Here is a 22543-nt window from a genome sequence, read left to right on the forward strand (position 1 = left end):
CGAAATGCATCGCAAATAACCTGAAGTTGGTGACGAGGAAAGTCATCAGTCCGTGGTACACGTATTGACGCCACATGTACCCAACATCAGAAGTGCAGGTGCCACAATCTCGGTGGACTTCCATAAGGCTTTCGACAGGATCGACCACATATACCCATAGAAACGCTAAACAAGCTCGGTTTTACGCAAAAAAATTCATCATAATCATACAGAAAATATTAAGTACTCCCGAGATCGACAATAACAGTTAATAGCCGGAAAACAAAACAGATAAAACTGGACAGATCGGTGAGGCTGGTTTGCCCATTGTCCCCGGCTGTCTCCGCTGCGGCGGAAACTATCAAACGACATCACAGGATTCTCCGTAGGAGACAAGGGAGTAGCATGTACAGTATACACTGACGACCTTGGCATCCTTATTGATGATCAGGATGACTTTGGGCGAATAGAAACTATAATGAAAACGTTCCAAAAAGCATCTGGCATAGAAACCAACGAAAGGAAAACAGTGCTACTGCCGATCGAAAATCAATGACTCAAACCAGACGGGCAATGATGTAGAACAGCAGAGAGCCATAAATTTCTCGCAATATTTATACAGCCTTTTCCACTCAAAATGGCCGCATACAACTGGGGAGACGTGCTACACACCGTAGGAGGTCTCACCGCACAGCACACGAACTGTAAACTAACGATTCATCAGAAAATACAGATGACAAACACGACAATCCTGGTGCAAATCCTAAGCATCCCAACTGAAATTGCGCAAGCAATCGCGAGCGCACTGTACTGCCTACTGTAGCATCTAAACATATTCAAACGAACGCAAGCGACGTGCAAGGGGGACTAGGTCTAGTGGATGTAAAGACCAAACGTAAGCACTCCTACTGAAACGAATGCTCCTCACCCAGGGCAAAAACCCTGACAGCCTCACACCCACAGTAATCGAAAGATACAAGCCCGCATCACAAGAAGCGCCGGTCGACACGTGGCACATCCCTTTCAGAATGCGACACGTCAGGCTGCACTACGTGAACAAAAGCTACGCACTGGACACCGTGGCGAACCCCAGCTACAGAACAGACAAGAGACCATACTGGGCCCTCAGGTGGAAGCCAGTAAAAACAAACGGAGAACAAACCTCCACAGAACAATTGGAACCAAATATGGAAAAACATGTTACCAAAAACTTGTTACCAAAAGATGCCATGGAGCCGTGGTACAAATAGCAAATAGAATGGTGCCAACAAAGCAAAGACTGTCGGACGGACTTAAAACTCAGCCCAACCGACAAGTGTGACGTACGTGCCTCGACTGACACCCTCGAGCACCGTATGAGACTGACATACGGGAAGCATTCCAGCAAATGGTGGCTCACATCAAAAGAACAACACCGGATAGTATCACAGTAGAAGCAATCACTGCCCAGAAACCAACCCGTTTCCACGGCCCAAGAAGCTGGCGACACTCAGGATCCCCGAGATGACACAACACGCCATCGTGGCGAGGAAGCAGACCGACCACCTCGTCTTTCTGATAAACCTCTGGAAGGAGGACAAGCAGGCCCAGCAGCACAGGTGCTGTAGTGACGACTTGAAGAATTTCCTCCAGATTCCACTGCAGAGGGTGACCGGCACAGTCCTCCCCAGCCTGGGACCACCGGCACCACCACTAGCCATCCCTCCACACTCACCACAAGAAGGAAGATTGCAGTGAAAGTGAAAATGCAGTGGAATTAGCGTTACAAAGTGTTTCCCCTCAATGACATCTGCCATGTCCATAAAAGGGGGTTAAGAAATGAAAGAGGAAGCCGCCTGGTAGAATTCTGCACAGAGCATAACGTAATCATAGCTAACACTTGGTTCAAGAACCATAAAAGAAGGTTGTATACACGGAAGAGGCCTGGAAATACTGACAGGTTTCAGATACATTGTATAATGGTAAGACAGAGATTTCGGGACCAGGTTTTAAATTGTAAGACGTTTCCAGGGGCAGATGTGGACTCTGACCACAAGCTTTTGGTTATGAACTGTAGATTAAAACTGAAGAAACTGCAAAAAGGTCGGAATTTAAGGAGACAGGATCTGGATAAACTGACAGAAAAAGAGGTTGTAGAGAGTTTCAGGGAGACCATTAAGGAACGATTGTACAGAATGGGAGAATAAATACAGTAGAAGAAGAAAGGCTAGCTTTGAGGGATGAAATAGTGAAGGATGCAGAGGGCTAGTAGAAATTCTTGAGTAACCGAAGATATATTGAATTTAATTGAAGAAAGGAGAAAATATAAAAATGCAGTAAATGAAGCAGGCAAAAAGGAATACAAACGTCTCAAAAATGAGATCGACAGGAAGTGCAAAATGGCTAAGCAGGTATGGCTAGAGGAGAAATGTAAGGATGTAGAGCCATATCTCACTAACAATAAGATAGATACTGCCTACAGGAAAATTAGAGAGACCTTTGGAGAAAAGAGGACCACTTGTATGAAAATAAAGAGCTCAGATGGAAACCCAGTTCTAAGCACAGAAGGGAAAGCAGAAAGGTGGAAGGAGTATATAGAGGGTCTATACAAGTGTGATTAACTTGAGCACAATATTATGGAAATGGAATAGGATGTAGATGAAATGGGAGATATGATACTGCGTGAAAAGTTTGACAGAGCACTGAAAGACCTGAGTCGAAACAAGGCCCCGGGAGTAGACAACATTCCATCAGAACTACTGACGGCCTCGGGAGAGCCAGTCCTGACAAAACTCTACCATCTGGTGAGCAAGATATATGAGACAGACGAAATACCCTCAGACTTCAAGAAGAATATAATAGTTCCAATCCCAAAGAAAGCAGGTGGTGACAGATGTGAAAATTACCGAACTATCAGTTTAATAAGTCACACCTGCAAAATACTAACACGAATTCTTTACAGACAAATGGAAAAACTGGTAGACGCTGACCTCGGGGAAGATCAGTTTGGATTCCATAGAAATATTGGAACACGTGAGGCAATACTGACCCTACGACTTATCTTAGAAAATTGATTAAGGAAAGGCAAACCTACGTTTCTAGCATTTGTAGACTTAGGGAAATCTTTTGAAGATGTTGACTGGAATACTCTCTTTCAAATTCTGAAGGTGGCAGACATAAAATACAGGGAGCGAAAGGCTATTTACAATTTGTACAGAAACTAGATGGCAGTTGTAAAAGTCAAGGGGCATGAAGGGAGTGAGATAGGGTTGTAGCTTTTCCCCAATGTTATTCAATCTGTATATTGAGCAAGCAGTAAAGGAAACAAAAGAAAAATACAGAGTAGGTATTAAAATCCATGGAGAAGAAAAAAACTTTTGAGGTTCGCCGATGACATTGTAATTCTGTCAGAGACAGCAAAGGACTTGGAAGAGCAGTTGAACAGTACGGACAATGTCTTGAAAGGAGGATATAAGCTGAACTTCAACAAAAGCAAAACGAGGATAATGGAATGTAGTCGAATTAAATCGGGTGATGCTGAGGGTATTAGACTGGGATATGAGACGCTTAAAGTAGAGGCAAAGGTAGAAAAATTGGCCCCTGCTGGTATTATAGGCCCCCTACATATTTGGAAGTATAGGCCACGAATTCTAGCGGAGAGCACATGAACTACTAGAACTAGTTGCCAAACTTCACTGTAGAGTGCGCAGATGTAATAGCTGCCATGGTTTGTGAGTAGTTGTGTTGTGAATTTTTTCGCTGTTATCAAAAACTTGAAAGGTTAGTGTTTACTTGAATAAAACTCAAATTTCTAACATGTTATTAGTGAAACTAAGGTAAGGTACGTATTAGGCTTGTTGTTGGGATTCCGTTTTACATTAATTAACGTCGGTTGTGAACCAAACTAGCCATAGGCAAAATCGTTTTTCCCAAGATATATATGGATATGCGGGCCCCTTTTGCTGTTGGTATTATGTGCCCCATAAAATCAATCAGATTTTATGGGACCATTTACAAATATTGCTACTCTTTATGTTTCAGATGCCTCTAAGACATCTTGTACCCCCCAAAAAATCGAAACGGCAATTGTGGGACAAAGCAAATATGGCAAATGCTATTGTAGCTAATAAAGAGAAAAAAATGGGGTTGAAAAAGCGGTTAAAGTGTACTCTGTCCCTCGTTCTACGCCACAAAGGCTCTCACGAATCGATAAACTGGTCGAAGAAATAGTTAATATTAAATTGGGCCATCCACGGTTTTACCACTGGGACTTGAGGACGAACTAGTTAAATATCTTCTCATTATGGAATCCAAATTCTACGGCCTTACCAGAAATGACATCAGGCTCATGGCCTACCAGCTTTGCACAAGAATCAAAATCCCTCATCCATTTGTAAAGGCAAAGTTGCTCGTCGAGGCTGGTTTGACCATCTTATGTCACGGCACAAAAATATTCTGTCTATTTTGAAGCCATCCGCAACTTCGATTTCACGTGCTAATGGGTTTAATAAACAAGCTGTCGGCAATTTCTTCAACTTATTTCAAGCTGTGTTCAGTAACAACAAATATCCTGCGGACAAAGTTTTTAATGTAGACGAGTCAGGCCTTAGTGTCAGTCAAAGCAAAATTTCTCGTGTCATCGGTCTGAGGGGGAAAAAGGGAAGTTGGTGCATAATCTGTAGCTGAAAGAGGATCACTTGGAATCTGTGTGTTCTGCATGAGCGCGTCTGGTACTTTCATCCTACGATGCTAATTTTCCCCAGGAAAAATATGACGGATACACTGATGAAAGGGGCTCCGCCTGGCTCTATAGAAAGGTGTCATCCCTCTGGTTGGATTCAGAGCAACCTTTTCACTGACTGGTTAATCCATTTTATCTCTAAAACAAAGCCATCAAAAGCTGATCCTATTTTGCTTATTTTAGACGGCCACCATACCCACAAAAAGAATACTGATGTAATTGACATAGCTTGTGAACACCACATTACAATAGTTAGCTTGCCTCTGCACACTACACACAAGCTGCAACCACTAGATAAGAGCTTCTGGGACCCCTTAAGAATCTTTATAATGACTACATAAGGCAATGGATGCTGCACAACAACAGGCCTCTTGGACCATACGATGTTGCTAAGCTACTTTGGAATGCATTCCTGAAATGTCAAACAGCTGAGATAGCCATTTCAGGGTTCAGAGTCACAGGAATTTTTCCTGTAAATCGCAAAGTGTTTAATGATATTGACTTTGCTCCCTCTGAAGATATTGAAGTTCAAAGTCTGACTGTAGATGCTCTGAAATCTAGTAAAGGGCGAACTCCTAAGGACAAGCCTTCAAGTCAATCAGATCAATGCATTCATCCTGGCACATCATCGACATTAACTACACCATCTGCAAGAGACTTGGCAGAAGCTGAATCCACAGGATGCTCTTCCCAACAACGTTTCGATCATATTTCTTCCAAAGACGTATTGCCGATACCAAGACCAAATAGAAAATTGACAAACAAAGGCCCTAAACCCATTACTTGTGCTGTTGTAACTTCTTCTCCTTATAAATGTGCACTAGAAGAAGCAGAAGAAAAGAAAAATAAGAAAACTAAGAAGAAGCAAGACAGAAAAGAAAAGAGCAGTACAATAATGAACGGTGGCAATGAAAACCAACCAAATTCTACAACAAGTAGGAGAAATAAGTTAATGTATGAACATGAATCAGATGAAGAAGGTGAAGAGGCAAGTGTAGGTTTTGATTCGGGAGAATCGCTGCCAGACATTGAAGTTGGTGTTTCTGTCCATGATGTTGACGACACTGTATGTCTATTTTGTGAAGGGGTTTTTTCAAAGGACACAAAAGGTAATTTTGGGTGCAGTGTATAACCTGTGAGATGTGGGCTCACAATGAATGTGCTGGATGTGAAAAAGATGCTTATGTGTGAGACTTGTAAATAGTCTAGGTGTAGGCTGTGAAAATCATCCCACCAGTAGACTAATTAACAATGTTCAGAGTGAATCTTTCTTTCATTATACAAAAAAATTAAATTAAATTATTATTTTTTTTAAATTTTTGTTTCTTTTTATTTCAAACTACCTTGGGGCCCATATTACCAGCACAAATTCTTGACGCAACAAAATGCAGACTATCAGGAAAAACATAAAATTTGTTTTTAATATTAAAAAGTTGAACCAAAACATGTCTCAACTATTTCAGGACATACTAGAGAAATGTTTTATGTCAATTTCAGGTGATTATACCAAAAATAAAAGGTGTTATATAAAAAAAACAAAGTGGGGGCCCATTTATCCACCTTTACCTCTAGTAATGAGTTTTGCTATTTGGGGAGCAAAATAACTGATGATGGTCGAAGTAGAGAGGATATAAAATGTATACTGGCAATGGCAAGGAAATCGTTTCTGAAGAAGAGAAATTTGTTAACATCAATACAGATTTAAGTGTCAGGAAGTCTTTTCTGAAAGTATTTGCATGGAGTGTGGCCATGTATGGAAGTGAAACATGGACGATAAATAGTTTGGACAGGAAGAGAATAGAGGCTTTCGAAATGTGGTGCTACAGAAGAATGCTGAAGATTAGATGGGTAGATCACATAACTAATGGGGAAGTATTGAATAGGATTGGGGAGAAGAGAAGTTTGTGGCACAACTTGACTAGAAGAAGGGATCGGTTGGTAGGACATGTTCTGAGGCATCAAGGGATCACCAATTAGTACTGGAGGGCAGCATGGAGAGTAAAAATCGTAGAGGGAGACCAAGAGATGAATACACTAAGCAGATTCAGAAGGATGTAGGTTGCAATAGGTACTGGGAGATGAAGAACCTTGCACAGGATAAAGTTGCATGGAGAGTTGCATCAGACCAGTCTCTGGACTGAAGACCACAACAACAACAATGTCCGTAAATTCATCTTGACACACAAGTCAGAAAAAGGCGTATGTCCAGTAAAAATTACTTGGAGAAAGTGCTCCTGGAGGAATGGTCGAAAATTACACCTGATATCACCCGGAATTGAATACAAAGCATTCCTAGGCGTTTACATGCTGTTATAGATGCTAAAGGGATGCACACTAGCTATTAGAAAGTGAACATCAATGAAGAAAACAAACACACTGTCCGATTCAGACATGTGTGCCAATACTTTTTTGGGTGCAAAAGAGCGATGTTTATTTTCATAACATTGTATGTTACTTTATGGACAGGTCATTTGGACATATCTGTAACCTATGTAATGTAGGGTGGCAGATGTCTGGGTTCTGTTCTGAAATATGTTTCCTTTAACCTACAACCACTAAAATGTAACTGTGCCAATACTTTTTGGTGTAATTGTATATAAGAATGGCTCTTATAAGTTAAGACACATTATCAATCAAAACACTTTTTATACTTAAAATTTAAGATGTTAATCAAAGAACTGTGTAACTTTGTCAAGTACAAGTGATTAAACTTGGCAGCATGTTGGCATAGAATGTCATGCAATTGAAATGTGAGTTTAAAACTGGAGAATTCTCTCTAAGAGCAATATTGTGCAAAAGATTGCTTTTCTTCTTCAGATAGTATTACATTCATAAAATTTGTCTCATTTTACTTTAGTCTGTAAAAAGTAAATTCTTAACTGTTTATGTACATTTTGCAATGTCAGCATTTGTCCACTCAGTATAGAGAACAAATAAATTATTTTTCATACTTGTGTTCACTAACATACTGTATTGAAAATGTCCAATGTGCTAAACGTTATCCGGATGATGGATGGTTGAAAGAATGAATAAATAAAAGTAGTTGCATGGGGTATTAGTATTGTTACCGACTTATTTGTTGTAACTCTGTGTACTCTAAAACCCTGAACATGGAATTTAAAATTAATTGGAAGGAAGTGAGCAGTACACTTGGTTTTCATTGTTCAGTTATTCTCAAGTAACTGACAAGTTCTGGCAAGAAATATCCTAGAAATGGGGACTAATGTTTTAAAATGCAATAATTTTATATAAAAGTTATGTAACTACATGTAGTTAATTAAATCTTCAGTAAAATGTGTGGATCACCTGTTAAAGTGGATTAATTATAAGTACTTAAAGGGTTACATATTTGTTAAAGCAAAGTTCCCTATCTAAGTGGTGGTGGTTAGTGTTTAACGTCCCGTCGACAACAAGGTCATTAGAGACGGAGTGCAAGCTCGGGTGAGGGAAGGATGGGGAAGGAAATCGGCCGTGCCCTTTCAAAGGAACCATCTCGGCATTTGCCTGAAACGATTTAGGGAAATCATGGAAAACCTAAATCAGGATGGCCGGAGACGAGATTGAACCGTCGTCCTCCCGAATGCGAGTCCAGTGTGCTAACCACTGCGCCACCTTGCTCGGTCCCTATCTAAGTCCAGGCTATTTAGATCATTACATTAATCACTGTGCTGTCGTGTTACCCTGTAAATTGCTGTTATTTGCCACACTAAATGTCACCTGGTAAGTACAATTTAAAAACAAAGCAGGTGTGTAAACTAAAATGGGCCTGATAATCTTAAATTCAGTTCTTTTCCTTCGTAATTTAACAAACCTTTCACTTAACATTTACTATGTAAAACAAATATTGCGTGCACACAACAAATATAACGAATAGGAGGCAATTGTAAGCACTCATCTGCTAATGTTTTGGGGGATCCAAGATGGCGGCAGACCCCACCCGCAGGCTTCAAAACAATGTACAGCGTACGTCTGTAGCGCCATTTCCCCTTAGGCCGGTATTACACTATCAAATTTCTTTGTCAAAGATTTGATGAAACATCTTTGACGTAGCGCTAAATAGGAGTATTACACGGTCATCATATTTTTTGTCGAAGTTCAAGATGGCTGACAACAACTTATTAACTGCAGCAGTTGCTAGTACCACAATTGCACTGTGTGCACATGTTGAAGAGAAACGGGGGTGGGGGGGTGGGGGTGGGGACGTAACTGGGTGAAGCCGTGGGTTTTAAGACGACATGATAAAAGCATTTAACAAAACTTGTTACATGAGCTTATAGTGGAGGACGTCAAGTCGTACATCAATTACTTAAGAATAGATGAGCATACATTTCAGTATGTGCTCAGTGAAGTGTATCCTCATATCACAAAGCACAATATTCACTTAAGACCAGCTATATCTGCAGAAGACAGGCTCACTGTAACACTCAGATTCCTTGCTACAGGAAAAGGTGGCAAGTAGTATGATTAGAAGTCAATTATCTCCCAAGAAAAGTAGCATTTTAATGAGTGTAAAGTGCTTAAAGTGTAGTAAAACTGTGGAAAATGGAATTCTGTCTGATGAGTGCGATGGTTGGTTACATTTTCGATGTGCAGAGTTAGAAGAAGACAATCTTCCAGACGAAAACATCAAATGGCGATGCAATGTCTGTCTGAAGAGTAAGGACAATATGGTGCTGATGGAGGAAGATAAACGTGAGGTAAACACTGACTATAATACTTTACAAGCATTCTTATCAGTGGTAATTGAAGAGAACTTAGCTCTGGCTAAAGAAAACGAACACCTGAAGAAGGAATATGCAGCAATTAATCAGGAACTCATTAAACAAATTTCCCAAGAAGAGGTTAGCACCCTGTACAAAGAACCAAGCAATCAATGTAGGTCAGTAGACCGCCTACAAAGACAATGGAAGGCTGTTCCTATCACAAAGCGCGGTAGGGACTGTGTAAAATTTCCACCCTTGGAAAACAGATTTAGTGTCCTTGAGCATGTTGATGCTACAGGAAAAAACATTAACGTAGACTCAAGTCAAGTTGCTTAACACAAGTAAAGTTAATGAAAGTGAAGTGAGTAATAGATGAAGCAACAGTATTACATCAAATGTCAATAGAAGTAATGAAACCAAAAACCCCAAGAAAGCGAGTCGCAACTGCAGACCTACGTCTGTGAAAATACATTTATATGCAGACAGTCAAGGAAGGAAATTAAAGGATATAGCTGAGAACACTTCAAGCCACCACATCTCAGCCACAATAAAACCTAGTGCAAAATTTAAAGATGTTGTAGCAGTTTCTTCACCAGCAGAAGCTATGGAATTGGCAGTTTTTCTGGCTGGATCAAATGACATAGCAAGAAATGAAGGAAAAGACTTCCTGTTATAATTAAAGAAGAAACTGCAGGAACTACAAAATACCATTTCGGCATGATCTTCCATACTCATCTTGTGTGAATGCTGAAGTGAGAAGAGTAAATGAAGAAAATTTGTAAATACTTTTAAAATGTCTGTTTTGTAAACATAACTAACTTAGGTACATGATTCCACACTACCCCTGGTCTCTATCTGAATCAACTCAGAAAGAAGTGTGTGAGTAATGAAATCATAAAAGTAGCCATTGAGTTAAGCATAGCAAAAATCGATAGCTCGTGAGTCAATACCACTTAGATTTAGGGAAAACTGTTTTTTAGACGTAGCAAAGAAGGACCGAGTCTAATTTTTCGCCAACTTTGTCTTTCAAGATAGGTTATCTCAATACTGAAGGTGAAAAACGCGTAATTTTAAATGAATTTGCAAATGAAAACTTATTTGATGCATTATGCTGAAGTGAGCACTGGTGCAAAGGAAATGAAATATCTTTTCATGTACTACACTCCTGGAAATGGAAAAAAGAACACATTGACACCGGTGTGTCAGACCCACCATACTTGCTCCGGACACTGCGAGAGGGCTGTACAAGCAATGATCACACGCACGGCACAGCGGACACACCAGGAACCGCGGTGTTGGCCGTCGAATGGCGCTAGCTGCGCAGCATTTGTGCACCGCCGCCGTCAGTGTCAGCCAGTTTGCCGTGGCATACGGAGCTCCATCGCAGTCTTTAACACTGGTAGCATGCCGCGACAGCGTGGACGTGAACCGTATGTGCAGTTGACAGACTTTGAGCGAGGGCGTATAGTGGGCATGTGGGAGGCCGTGTGGACGTACCGCCGAATTGTTCAACACGTGGGGCGTGAGGTCTCCACAGTACATCGATGTTGTCGCCAGTGGTCGGCGGAAGGTGCACGTGCCTGTCGACCTGGGACTGGACTGCAGCGACGCACGGATGCACGCCAAGACCGTAGGATCCTACGCAGTGCCGTAGGGGATCGCACCGCCACTTCCCAGCAAATTAGGGACACTGTTGCTCCTGGGGTATCGGCGAGGACCATTCGCAACCATCTCCATGAAGCTGGGCTATGGTCCCGCACACCGTTAGGCCGTCTTCCGCTCACGCCCCAACATCGTGCAGCCCGCCTCCAGTGGTGTCGCGACAGGCGTGAATGGAGGGACGAATGGAGACGTGTCGTCTTCAGCGATGAGAGTCGCTTCTGCCTTGGTGCCAATGATGGTCGTATGCGTGTTTGGCGCCGTGCAGGTGAGCGCCACAATCAGGACTGCATACGACCGAGGCACACAGGGCCAACACCCAGCATCATGGTGTGGGGAGCGATCTCCTACACTGGCCGTACACCTCTGGTGATCGTCGAGGGGACACTGAATAGTGCATGGTACATCCAAACCGTCATCGAACCCATCGTTCTACCATTCCTAGACCGGCAAGGGAACTTGCTGTTCCAACAGGACAATGCATGTCCGCATGTATCCCGTGCCACCCGTGCTCTAGAAGGTGTAAGTCAACTACCCTGGCCAGCAAGATCTCCGGATCTGTCCCCCATTGAGCATGTTTGGGACTGGATGAAGCGTCGTCTCACGCGGTCTGCACGTCCAGCACGAACGTTGGTCCAACTGAGGCGCCAGGTGGAAATGGCATGGCAAGCCGTTCCACAGGACTACATCCAGCATTTCTACGATTGTCTCCATGGGAGAATAGCAGCCTGCATTGCTGCGAAAGGTGGATATACACTGTACTAGTGCCGACATTGTGCATGCTCTGTTGCCTGTGTCTATGTGCCTGTGGTTCTGTCAGTGTGATCATGTGATGTATCTGACCCCAGGAATGTGTAAATAAAGTTTCCCCTTACTGGGACAATGAATTCATGGTGTTCTTATTTCAATTTCCAGGAGTGTAGATGATTTCCACTTAGCAAATAGCTATAGCAGAGAGCAGCATATTCGTGGGGGGTGTATCAATTTACATTAAGAAAGGATTAATAAATTGTAGTGATGAACTAGATCTAGGATTTCTGAGCAGTGAGATAAATTTTGAAGCTGCATGTGTATACCTGGGTCATTTAAAAATTCTTATTGTATCTCTTTATAGATCACCAGATGGAAGTCCACTAATATTTTTATAAAAACTTGAGACTTTACTGAATTTCTTTCTGAGTCCTCAGTGGGAGGAATATAGTATAGTGTTTGGTGGTGACATCAATGCCGCATTTGAAGTAAAGAAAGACGTGCACACCATAAATTGATTTAAAAACCTGTAACGACAATTCAACTTCATTTTTACAAACTGCAGACCCGCAAGACAGTCTGCTTGTCTCGACAACATACTTACAAATATCAATAAAGAGTTACTGTCTTCGTATGTAGCTGTCTTCGATTTCTCAGACAATGATTCAGTTTGGGCAAAAATACGTACAGATGTGCCTAATATGGACTATAATGAGTTTAAAGAGCCTAAAATAGTCATCGCAAGACCAATAACGCAAGAAAAATTGTCAAACTTCATGGTCTCACTCAGTAACCATGATTGGTCACATATGTTTAACAATGACGCTCAGGGCTCTGCCAATACATTGTTCGATAGATTTTTTCATTCTTTCTTAAATATATTCGAGACCAACTGCTCTCAATACAAATGTAAAGTTAACCCTAAAAGTAACAGTAATAGACATAGGGATAAGAATCCATAGTATATCGGGTCTCTCTTCTATTCCAGTCTCGTATTCTTCGTGGAAAAAAGGATTGTCGGTATGCCTCTGTGTGGGCTCTAATCTCTCTGATTTTATCCTCATGGTCTCTTCGCAAGATATACGTAGGAGGGGGCAATATACTGTTTGACTCCTCGGTGAAGGTATGTTCTCGAAAACTTCAACAAAAGCCCATACCGAGCTACTAAGTGTCTCTCCTGCAGAGTCTTCCACTGCAGTTTATCTGTGATCTCCGTAACACTTTCGCGATTACTAAATGATCCTGTAATGAAGCACGCTGCTCTCCGTTGGATCTTCTCTTTCTATTCTATCAACCCTATCTGGTACGGATCCCACACTGCTGAGCAGTATTCAAGCACTGGCTGAACAAGCGTACTGTAACCTACTTCCTTTGTTTTCAGATTGCATTCCCTTAGGATTCTTCCAATGAATCGCAGTCTGCCATCTGCTTTACCGACGATCAACTTTATATGATAATTCCATTTTAAATCACTCCTAATCCCTACTCCCAGATAATTTATGGAATTAACTGCTTCCAGTTGCCGACCTGCTACATTGTAGCTAAATGATAAGGTATCTTTCTTTCTATGTATTTGCAGCACATTACACTTGTCTACATTGAGATTCAATTGCCATTCCCTGCACCATGCGTCAATTCGCTGCAGATCCTCCTGCATTTTAGTACAACCTCTCGATATACCACAGCATCATCCGCAAAAAGCCTCAGTGAACTTCCAATGTCATTTATCTATATTGTGAATAGCAACGGTCCCACGACACTCCCCTGCAGCACACTTGAAATCACTCTTACTTCGGAAGACTTCTCTCCAAGGAGAATGACATGCTGCGTTCTGTTATTAGGAACTCTTCAATCCAGTCACACAATTGGTCTGATAGTCCACATGCTCTTACCTTGTTCATTAGATGACTGTGGGGAACTGTATCGAACGCCTTGCGGAAGTCAAGAAACACGGTATCTACCTGGGAACTGATGTCTATGGCCCTCTGAGTCTCGTGGACGAATAGCGCGAGCTGGGTTTCACATAATCGTCTTTTTCTAAACCGATGCTGATTCCTACAGAGTAGATTTCTAGTCTCCAGGAAAGTCATTTAACATAATACGTGTTCCAAAATTCTACAACTGATCGACGTTAGAGATATAGGTCTATAGTTCTGCACATCTGTTCGACGTCCCTTCTTGAAAACGGGGATGACCTGTGCCCTTTTCCAATCCTTTGGAATGCTACGCTCTTCTAGAGACCTACGGTACACCGCTGCAAGAAGGGTGTCAGCATTGAGTCATCAAAAAATAAATGCAAAAAAGCATGGACTATAATAAATTCAATGAGCAAAAGCAAGCAGAAAGCTGAGGTAGAAATTTCAGCAGATGAATTTAATAACTAATGTATAAAATCTGTTAACCAAATTAGGGAAAGAATTGGGAGGCCGCAAAAAACTGTAGCTGATCTTATTAAATATCATAATGTTGACTACACCCTGAAAGATAAATTCCTTTTAACAGAGGTCACACCAGATGTTATTTTAACTATTGTAAATAATTTTAGGGCCTCCGACAGTGAAGATATATATGGTATTTCTTATAATATGTTAAAAAAAGATAATTCAGCACATAATATATCCTCTTACTAAATGTATAAACAGATGTCTAATTGAAGGAGTATTCCCAGGTGCACTAAAATTATCCAGGGTAGTGCCCATTTACAACAAAGGAGACAAAAATTGCCCATCAAGCTATCGCCCAATATCTCTAAAACCTATTTTACCTAAAGTTTTGGAATCTATCATCAACTCCCAGTTGTGTGATTATCTGACACGTAATAACATTATTACTGCAGTACAATTTGGCTTTAGGAAGGGCAAATCCAGAGTCCATGTCATTGATTCCCTGATTAAAAATGTGCTTAATGCTTATGAAGGAAAAAATTTTGCTCAGGCTACCTTTTGTAATCTTAGCAAAGCCTTCAATTGTGCGAAGCATATTTCACTCCTCAACAAATTAGTTTATTACGGAATCACAAACAATGAAGTTGACAACATTTTCAAATCTTTCCTCGACAACTGTAAACAAATTGTTTGTATTGGTAAACAGAGATCACAGCTAGCTGAAGATAAGTGCTGTGTGCCACAAGGCACAGTATTAGGACCTCTGCAACTTATCATAATAACAAACAATCTACCATCTTACATAAATACTCACTCTATTCTCTATGCAGATGATACCACTGTTTTCAATATCAGCTCAGACATGGATATGCTCCAAACTGTGGCAAATGACACAATATCACAGCCATCAGTCCGGTTTCGAGCTAATGGGTTCCTGCTTAATGAGAGTAAAACTCAAAAGATTGTATTTAGTTTAAGAGCTCTGCCAGTAGAAGACTTCATGGATAGTGTTAAGTTCTTAGGTATTGTTATAGATAGTAAACTGATTTGGGAGCCACATATTAAATACATTACTGCAAGGCTGTCTAGAGTGTTGTTGTTGTTGTTGTTGTTGTCTTCAGTCCTGAGACTGGTTTGATGCAGCTCTCCATGCTACTCTATCCTGTGCAAGCTTCTTCATCTCCCAGTAGCTACTGCAACCTACATCCTTCTGAACCTGCTTAGTGTATTCATCTCTTGGTCTCCCTCTACGATTCTTACACTCCACGCTGCCTTCCAATAATAAATTGGTGATCCCTTGATGAATCAGAACATGTCCAACCAACCATCCCTTCTTCTAGTCAAGTTGTGCCACAAACTCCTCTTCTCCCCAATCCTATTCAATACCTCCTCATTAGTTATGTGATCTACCCATCTAATCTTCAGCATTCTTCTGTAGCACCACATTTCGAAAGCTTCTATCCTCTTCTTGTCCAAACTAGTTATCGTCCATGTTTCACTTCCATACATGGCTACACTCCAAACAAATACTTTCAGAAACGACTTCCTGATACATAAATCTGTATTCGATATTAACAAATTTCTCTTCTTCAGAAACGCTTTCCTGGCCATTGCCAGTCTACATTTTATATCCTCTCTACTTCGACCATCATCAGTTATTTTACTTCCTAAATAGCAAAACTCCTTTACTACTTTAAGTGTCTCACTTCCTAATCCAATTCCCTCAGCATCACCAGATTTAATTTGACTACATTCCATTATCCTCGTTTTGCTTTTGTTGATGTTCATCTTATATCCTCTTGCTAAGGAATTAAAATAACCATGTACCTGCAGCCTATGTAAGCTCGGCCTACTTTGCTTTTTTTCAAAGGATTATATCTTATGGGCTTTTAATATGGAGCAATAGCTCACACCTTCAGGACATTTTGGTACTTTAGAAGAAAGTAATTTGAATTATCACAAACAGTGATAAACTGGTCCACTGCAAACCACTGTTTATCAACTTAAAAATATTAACTGTTATAAACATGTATATTTACACTACCCTACTGCATATAAAGAGCAACTTATCAGAATACCAGCATAGAAGATATTTACACTCTCATGGAACCAGAAGTAGTGGCCAATCTTGACATACCTTACTACAGATTATCCACGTCGCTGATCAGCTACGAAATGGTGGGTATGAAGACGTTTAACAAACTGCCACTAGAATGGGTAGAAGCTCCATCTGATTTATTTACAGACAAATTATTCAGTTGGTTAGCTGCAAATCCTTGCTACTCACTTCAGGAATTTTATGACTGTAAAAAAAAATAGGGGTACCGGTTTGGAGAGTGCAGCATAATTTCTTTAACTAAGTAATTTATGATGCAATGTTTTCATATTATTTCATTTTAAATATTTTATTTTATGGAAAACCAATAGTGACATATTGATCTTCAACCCATGTATATATGCTGTACAACTTGTACATATGTAACTTGACTTTGTCAATTGCTGTAATAGCTAAATGACAATAAAATTTCATTCAATTCAATTCAATTCAATTCAGGTTAGGATAGGATAGGTCTCCAATCTTCTTAATCTATTTTTGTATTCAGGGTGCCTCATACTGTAAAGCGCCTCATCAGCTTCATACATATCTATTAATTTTGTAGTTGTTGGTACACACCAATTGAAAACCAGTTAACAATAAAAATATTATTCTAGAACAAAAGCAAACTGGTCCTTTCCATTTATTATAATGTTATTCTACCAAGAACCGACAGAAGATTCTGCTAACATGATAAAATGTGCCACAACAGCACAATTATCCATCTTTTATAGTAGATTACTGAGACAAAAAGCAAAGTCAACAGAACGCATTTGGTTTAACAAAACGTGTTTGCAATGCAAAATTACGTGAAAATACGTCTCCATAAAGTCAAGAGGAACATCTCGCGACGCAAATAAAGCCGTTGACATCGCAAGATACACGTGGATAAAGGAAGAAATGAAGAAATGGTTTCGTGTTCGTGACAATGTGTGTACACATCTAAAATTTGTACATATGGCAATCACATCAAAGTTACACCCCTGTGAAGAAAGATGATGTGACTTACCAAACAAAAGTGCTGGCAGGTCGATAGGTACACAAACAAACACAAACATACACACAAAATTCAAGCTTTCGCAACCCACGGTTGCTTCGTCAGGAAAGAGGGAAGGAGAGGGAAAGATGAAAGGATGTGGGTTTTAAGGGAGAGGGTAAGGAATCATTCCAATCCCGGGAGCGGAAAGACCTACCTTAGGGGGAAAAAAGGACAGGTATACACTCGCGCACACACACACATATCCATCCGCACATACACAGACACAAGCAGACATTTGTAAAGGCAAAGAGTTTGGGCAGAGATGTCAGTCGAGGCGAAAGTACAGAGGCAAAGATGTTGTTGAAAGACAGGTGAGGTATGAGCGGCGGCAACTTCGAAATTAGCAGAGGTTTTGAGGGCTGGCGGATAACAAGAAGAGAGGATATACTGAAGGGCAAGTTCCCATCTCCGGAGTTCTGACAGGTTGGTGTTAGTGGGAAGTATCCGGATAACCCAGACGGTGTAGCACTGTGCCAAGATGTGCTGGCCGAGCACCAAGGCATGTTTAGCCACAGGGTGATCCTCATTACCAACAAACACTGTCTGCCCGTGTCCATTCATGCGAATTGACAGTTTGTTGCTGGTCATGCCCACATAGAAAGCTTCACAGTGTAGGCACGTCAGTTGGTAAATCACATGGCTGCTTTCACACATGGCTCTGCCTTTGATCGTGTACACCTTTCGAGTTACAGGACTGGAGCAGGAGGTGGTGGTGGGAGGGTGCATGGGACAGGTTTCACACCGGGGGCGGTTCAGCGTCAAGGAAAGTGGGCATGGGATTTGGAGTAGGACTAAGTGAATCTGATGGAACCAAAGTAGTTGAAGTTGGGGAGGAAATTCTGGAGTTCTTCTTCACTTCATGAAGATGTCGTCAATAAATCTGTACCAAACTTTGGGTTGGCAGGCCTGGGTAACCAAGAAGGCTACCTCTAAGCGACCCATGAGCCAACCTATTCGCATGATTTACCAACTGACCTGCCTACACTGTGAAGCTTTCTATGTGGGAATGACCAGCAACAAACTGTCCATTCGCATGAATGGACACAGGCAGACAGTGTTTGTTGGTAATGAGGATCACCCTGTGGCTAAACATGCCTTGGTGCTCGGCCAGCACATCTTGGCACAGTGTTACACCGTCTGGGTTATCCGGATACTTCCCACTAACACCAACCTGTCAGAACTCCGGAGATGGGAAGTTGCCCTTCAGTATATCCTCTCTTCTCGTTATCCGCCAGGCCTCAACCTCCGCTAATTTCAAGTTGCCGCCACTCATACCTCACCTGTCTTTCAACAACATCTTTCCCCCTGTACTTTCGCCTCAACTGACATCTCTGCCCAAACTCTTTGCCTTTACAAATGTCTGCTTGTGTCTGTGTATGTGTATATATATGTGTGTGTGTGGGGGGGGGGGGGGGGGGGGGGGCGCGAGTGTATACCTGTCCTTTTTTCCCCCTAAGTAAGTCTTTCCGCTCCCGGGATTGGAATGACTCCTTACCCTCTCCCTTAAAACCCACATATTTTCATCTTTCCCTCTCCTTCCCTCTTTCCTGATGAAGCAACCGTGGGTTTCGAAAGCTTGAATTGTGTGTGTATGTTTGTGTTTGTTTGTGTGTCTATCAACCTGCCAGCACTTTTGTTTGATAAGTCACATCATCTTTGTTTTTAGATACATTTTCCCATGTGGAATGTTTCCCTCTGTTATATTTACACCCCTGTGAGTTTGACGTTTTTGATCAAGAAGTTCCTCAAAATGTAAGTTACCTTATTCACGACGTATTTTTACGGCAGAACAGGAAACAGTCTACGATTAGGAAGGTGAGTGTACATCTAACCTCAAACTGTAAACAAAATATTTTTGCAAAGCTTAATTAACTTATCAAACTTGGTTCTGTCTCCAAACGAACAAAAAGTGCTTGAGAAAGATTTTAAATATGCTCCTCCCCACCCTCCTCAGAGAAACAAAGGTAAGAGCACCTATGGTTGACAGGTCACCTAAAGTCGACAAACAATTTTAAAATGTTTGAAATAAGGAAATGAAGTAGGGGAGACTGGGGCACAGTGAGCAATCGATTATATATAATCGATGATTGCCAGGATTCCAGCAAAGTTTTGCTCATTGGAACTACAGTCTCTGAGCATATAGAGGGCTGTGAAAACAAGATGGCAGAATAATGCTGTAGATTTGAAATTGTGACTCTTTGGTTTTACTATCTTCCAGAGTAAATTTTAATGCATCTTGTGTAAGGGGCTGTACTTCTATGTTTTGCAGAAACAAAAGATTGAGAATGTAAGTAGTGTTAATACATATTGCTTAAAACATAGAATTATTACGCCTGTTTGTGACTGAGAAAAATGTGTTTGAGTGTGGAGCTGGAGTTTGGGGCAGTGTGAGCAATTTTTCGTGGGGCACAGTGAGTACAGGTGCTCACTGTTCCCCACGTGTCGTTCCATTTCTAAATAGTAGCCTATTCCATAGCTTTCAGAAAAGAAAAATGGTTCTCTACAGAAAGAGGAAAACGTCTTTTGCATTAACACCTGCTGAAGAAATGAAGAAAGCTGAGAATAGTATTATTGCAGATGGAATGACAGTTTTGGCAGCAGTAGAACTATACAATATCCCAAGGCAGACTCTTCAAAGGTTGGTTGTTTTTGCAGTAGCTGCAGTGTTCATCTAATAACTGAGTGTTTCTTCAAAACTTGATAAATTGAACAGATACAGTTTTGCATAAAATGAGTTTTTATATTTGTACCTAGATATGTTTGAACATTTTTATATTACTAGCCCTACTCAATCTCACTGACATTAATGAAACATTGCGATGACAGATATTAAAATTTGTTCATGTAAAAGGTCAACATTATGCCATGATCATGCCTAATTTAGTGCCTATTGATTGTTGTTGTGCATATACTGAGTTTTGAAAAAATGCTCCTTAATTTTAGGTTTTATTGAGCTTTTGCTGCAATATGAGACTGATACCCCTTGAATAATGATATTCTGAACAAACAGCTGTAGCAATTCCTTTAACGAGTACTTTTTTTCCTATTTTATCTTGGGTTAAAATTAAATTTAGGTAACCAGGCTTTACATATTACATTCACCTTTTCTAGGTATGTGAAATGGCCAAGGCAGCTGCCAATCCAGATTAATTGCTATACTGTCCAAAGTATCAGTCCAAATTAGTTTTTATGGAAAAAGAAGAAACTTATTAGTGGGATATGCATGGGAATCAGCCAACATATTATACGGCTTACAATGAAGTGTCTGAGACAACTGGCATATGACTTTGCTACTGTTAACAATATCAGTGTGCCTGTAAATTGGACTACAAATAAGTTGGCAGGAGTTGATTGGCGCCAGGGATTTATAAGGAGACATTCACTATCACTGAGGATTCCACAGTCAACAAGTCTTGGGAGAGCAACTGGATTTAATAGAACCAACTGGCTATACTTTTTCAAAAAGTTAAGAGCTGTATATAGCAGACACTCTTATGGTCCTGAGGACATATACAACTTAGATAAATCTAGTGTAAACACTGTTCAGACACCAACTAAAATCATTGCACCAAAGGGTCGAAAACAAGTTGGAAGATGCACCTCTGGTGAACGGTGGTAAACTGGTTACATTTGTTGGATGTGTTAATGGCACTAGGGAATGCAATTCCACCAGTCCTGATATTTCCCCAAGTCTGATTTAAGGAGAGTTTCATTCATGGAGCCCCTACATAGACACTGGGACTGGTGCATCCTTCTGGCTGGATAGCAGGCAATAATTTTCATTGTGTAATCAAACATTTCATTCAGTTTTCAAATGCATCAAAAGAGCACCCAGTTTTACAACCATGATTCACATCTGAGTGTTAAAACCATTGATCTGGCAAAAGCAAATAATGTAACTGTTGTGATAGTGCCACGACATTTAACAGTGCCGCCACGACAGTACGCACAAACGGCGATAGAGGCGCTCCGCAAATCGGATGAGCGCGGGAGCGCCACCTAGCTACGAACGGCACCGGCCGCATGTCACGGCACAGCAGTCGAATACGAGAGACTGAGTTGTAATCATGTGATCAGCTATTGTTTCTAAGAGAGAGTGTGAAAATCCACGCAATTATTGTGATTAAAGGTTATAACACTTTTTGGCGACGAGGTCGGGATATTTTCACCGCGTTGTGGATTTGCGTGTTCGTGACGGGGCAGACATGGAACAGCTTATGCAAGCGCTCATTGAACAACAAACACAGCTGACGGCAGCGATTCAGGCGTTGTCGACGTCGCTTACTCATCGTCTGTCTTCCTCTTCTCCGCCTCCATTCCCTACTTACGACGAGGCCGCTGAAGACTGGGAGAATTATGAGAAGCGTTTGCGGCAACACTTCTTGGCTTTCGGCGTTGTCGACGCTCCTATGTGTAAGTCGTTATTTCTATCTTGGATCTCCCCACGAGTCTATCAGCTGCTATCTCAGTTAGCCCCTCTGCGGGAACCAGCCTCCCTGTCCTTCCAAGAAATGTGTGACTTATTGTCTGCCTATTATCGAACAAACACCCACGTCGTTGCCGCCCGCGTGGCGTTCTACCGGTGTCGTAAACAGCCCCATCAATCTTACCGGGCTTGGGCGGCGGAACTACACGGCCTGAGTAGGAAATGTCAGTTTGTCACGGACACTCATCACGAGTCTTATGCTGATTCAATGGTTAGGGATGCTATTCTACGGCTTGCTCCTGATAAAGAAGTTTGGCAACGTGCCCTACAACTGCCAAACCCGTCGTTGTCGGAAGTTCTAAGCATCGCTCAATCCTTTGAAGTGTCTCACGCTGCTGGCGCGCAAATAGACACGTGGTGTGATGTAGGCACTGTACAGTCAACTCTCGACAAGGACAATTTGCCTGTTGCACAGGAGAACGAATATGTGGCGGCGGTTCACTCGCGTGAACAACGTCGCATTGGGCCGCAACACTCGCAGCGAAACCAGCAACCACAGAAGCCGGTTCGTTCCGCGCTTCCTTCTTGCCCCCGTTGTTTCGTACAGCACGACAGGGCAGCGTGTCCAAAACGTTGGGCTACATGTAATTCATGTAGGAAAAAAGGCCACATTGCTTCTGTGTGTCAGTCCCATAAAGTTCCTGTCGACGATGGCGAGGCGTCGGACATGGATGTTCACTGTGTGCTTTCTCAAACAAATAAGTTGTTTGTTACTGTTCGTGTTCTGA

At 41.5% G+C, this 22543-nt stretch overlaps 1 protein-coding gene across 2 annotated transcripts in view; it reads right to left on the reverse strand.

The window, feature by feature from the left end:
* The window catches only part of LOC126291557 (zinc finger protein ZFP2-like), a 180733-nt gene that overhangs the window by 90073 nt on the left and 68117 nt on the right, over window positions 1-22543 (reverse strand). Inside the window, exon 7 of one of the 2 annotated variants that reach the window (XR_007551813.1) lies at window positions 15526-16498. The exons of the other annotated variant lie outside the window; for it this stretch is intronic. The gene's annotated coding sequence lies outside the window, so the exon portion shown is untranslated. Of the gene's footprint in view, window positions 1-15525; window positions 16499-22543 lie in introns of those variants that run through there. 2 annotated transcript variants of the gene reach the window in all.

This window comes from Schistocerca gregaria, chromosome 9 (genome assembly GCF_023897955.1).
Source record: "Schistocerca gregaria isolate iqSchGreg1 chromosome 9, iqSchGreg1.2, whole genome shotgun sequence".
Lineage (NCBI taxonomy): Eukaryota > Metazoa > Arthropoda > Insecta > Orthoptera > Acrididae > Schistocerca > Schistocerca gregaria.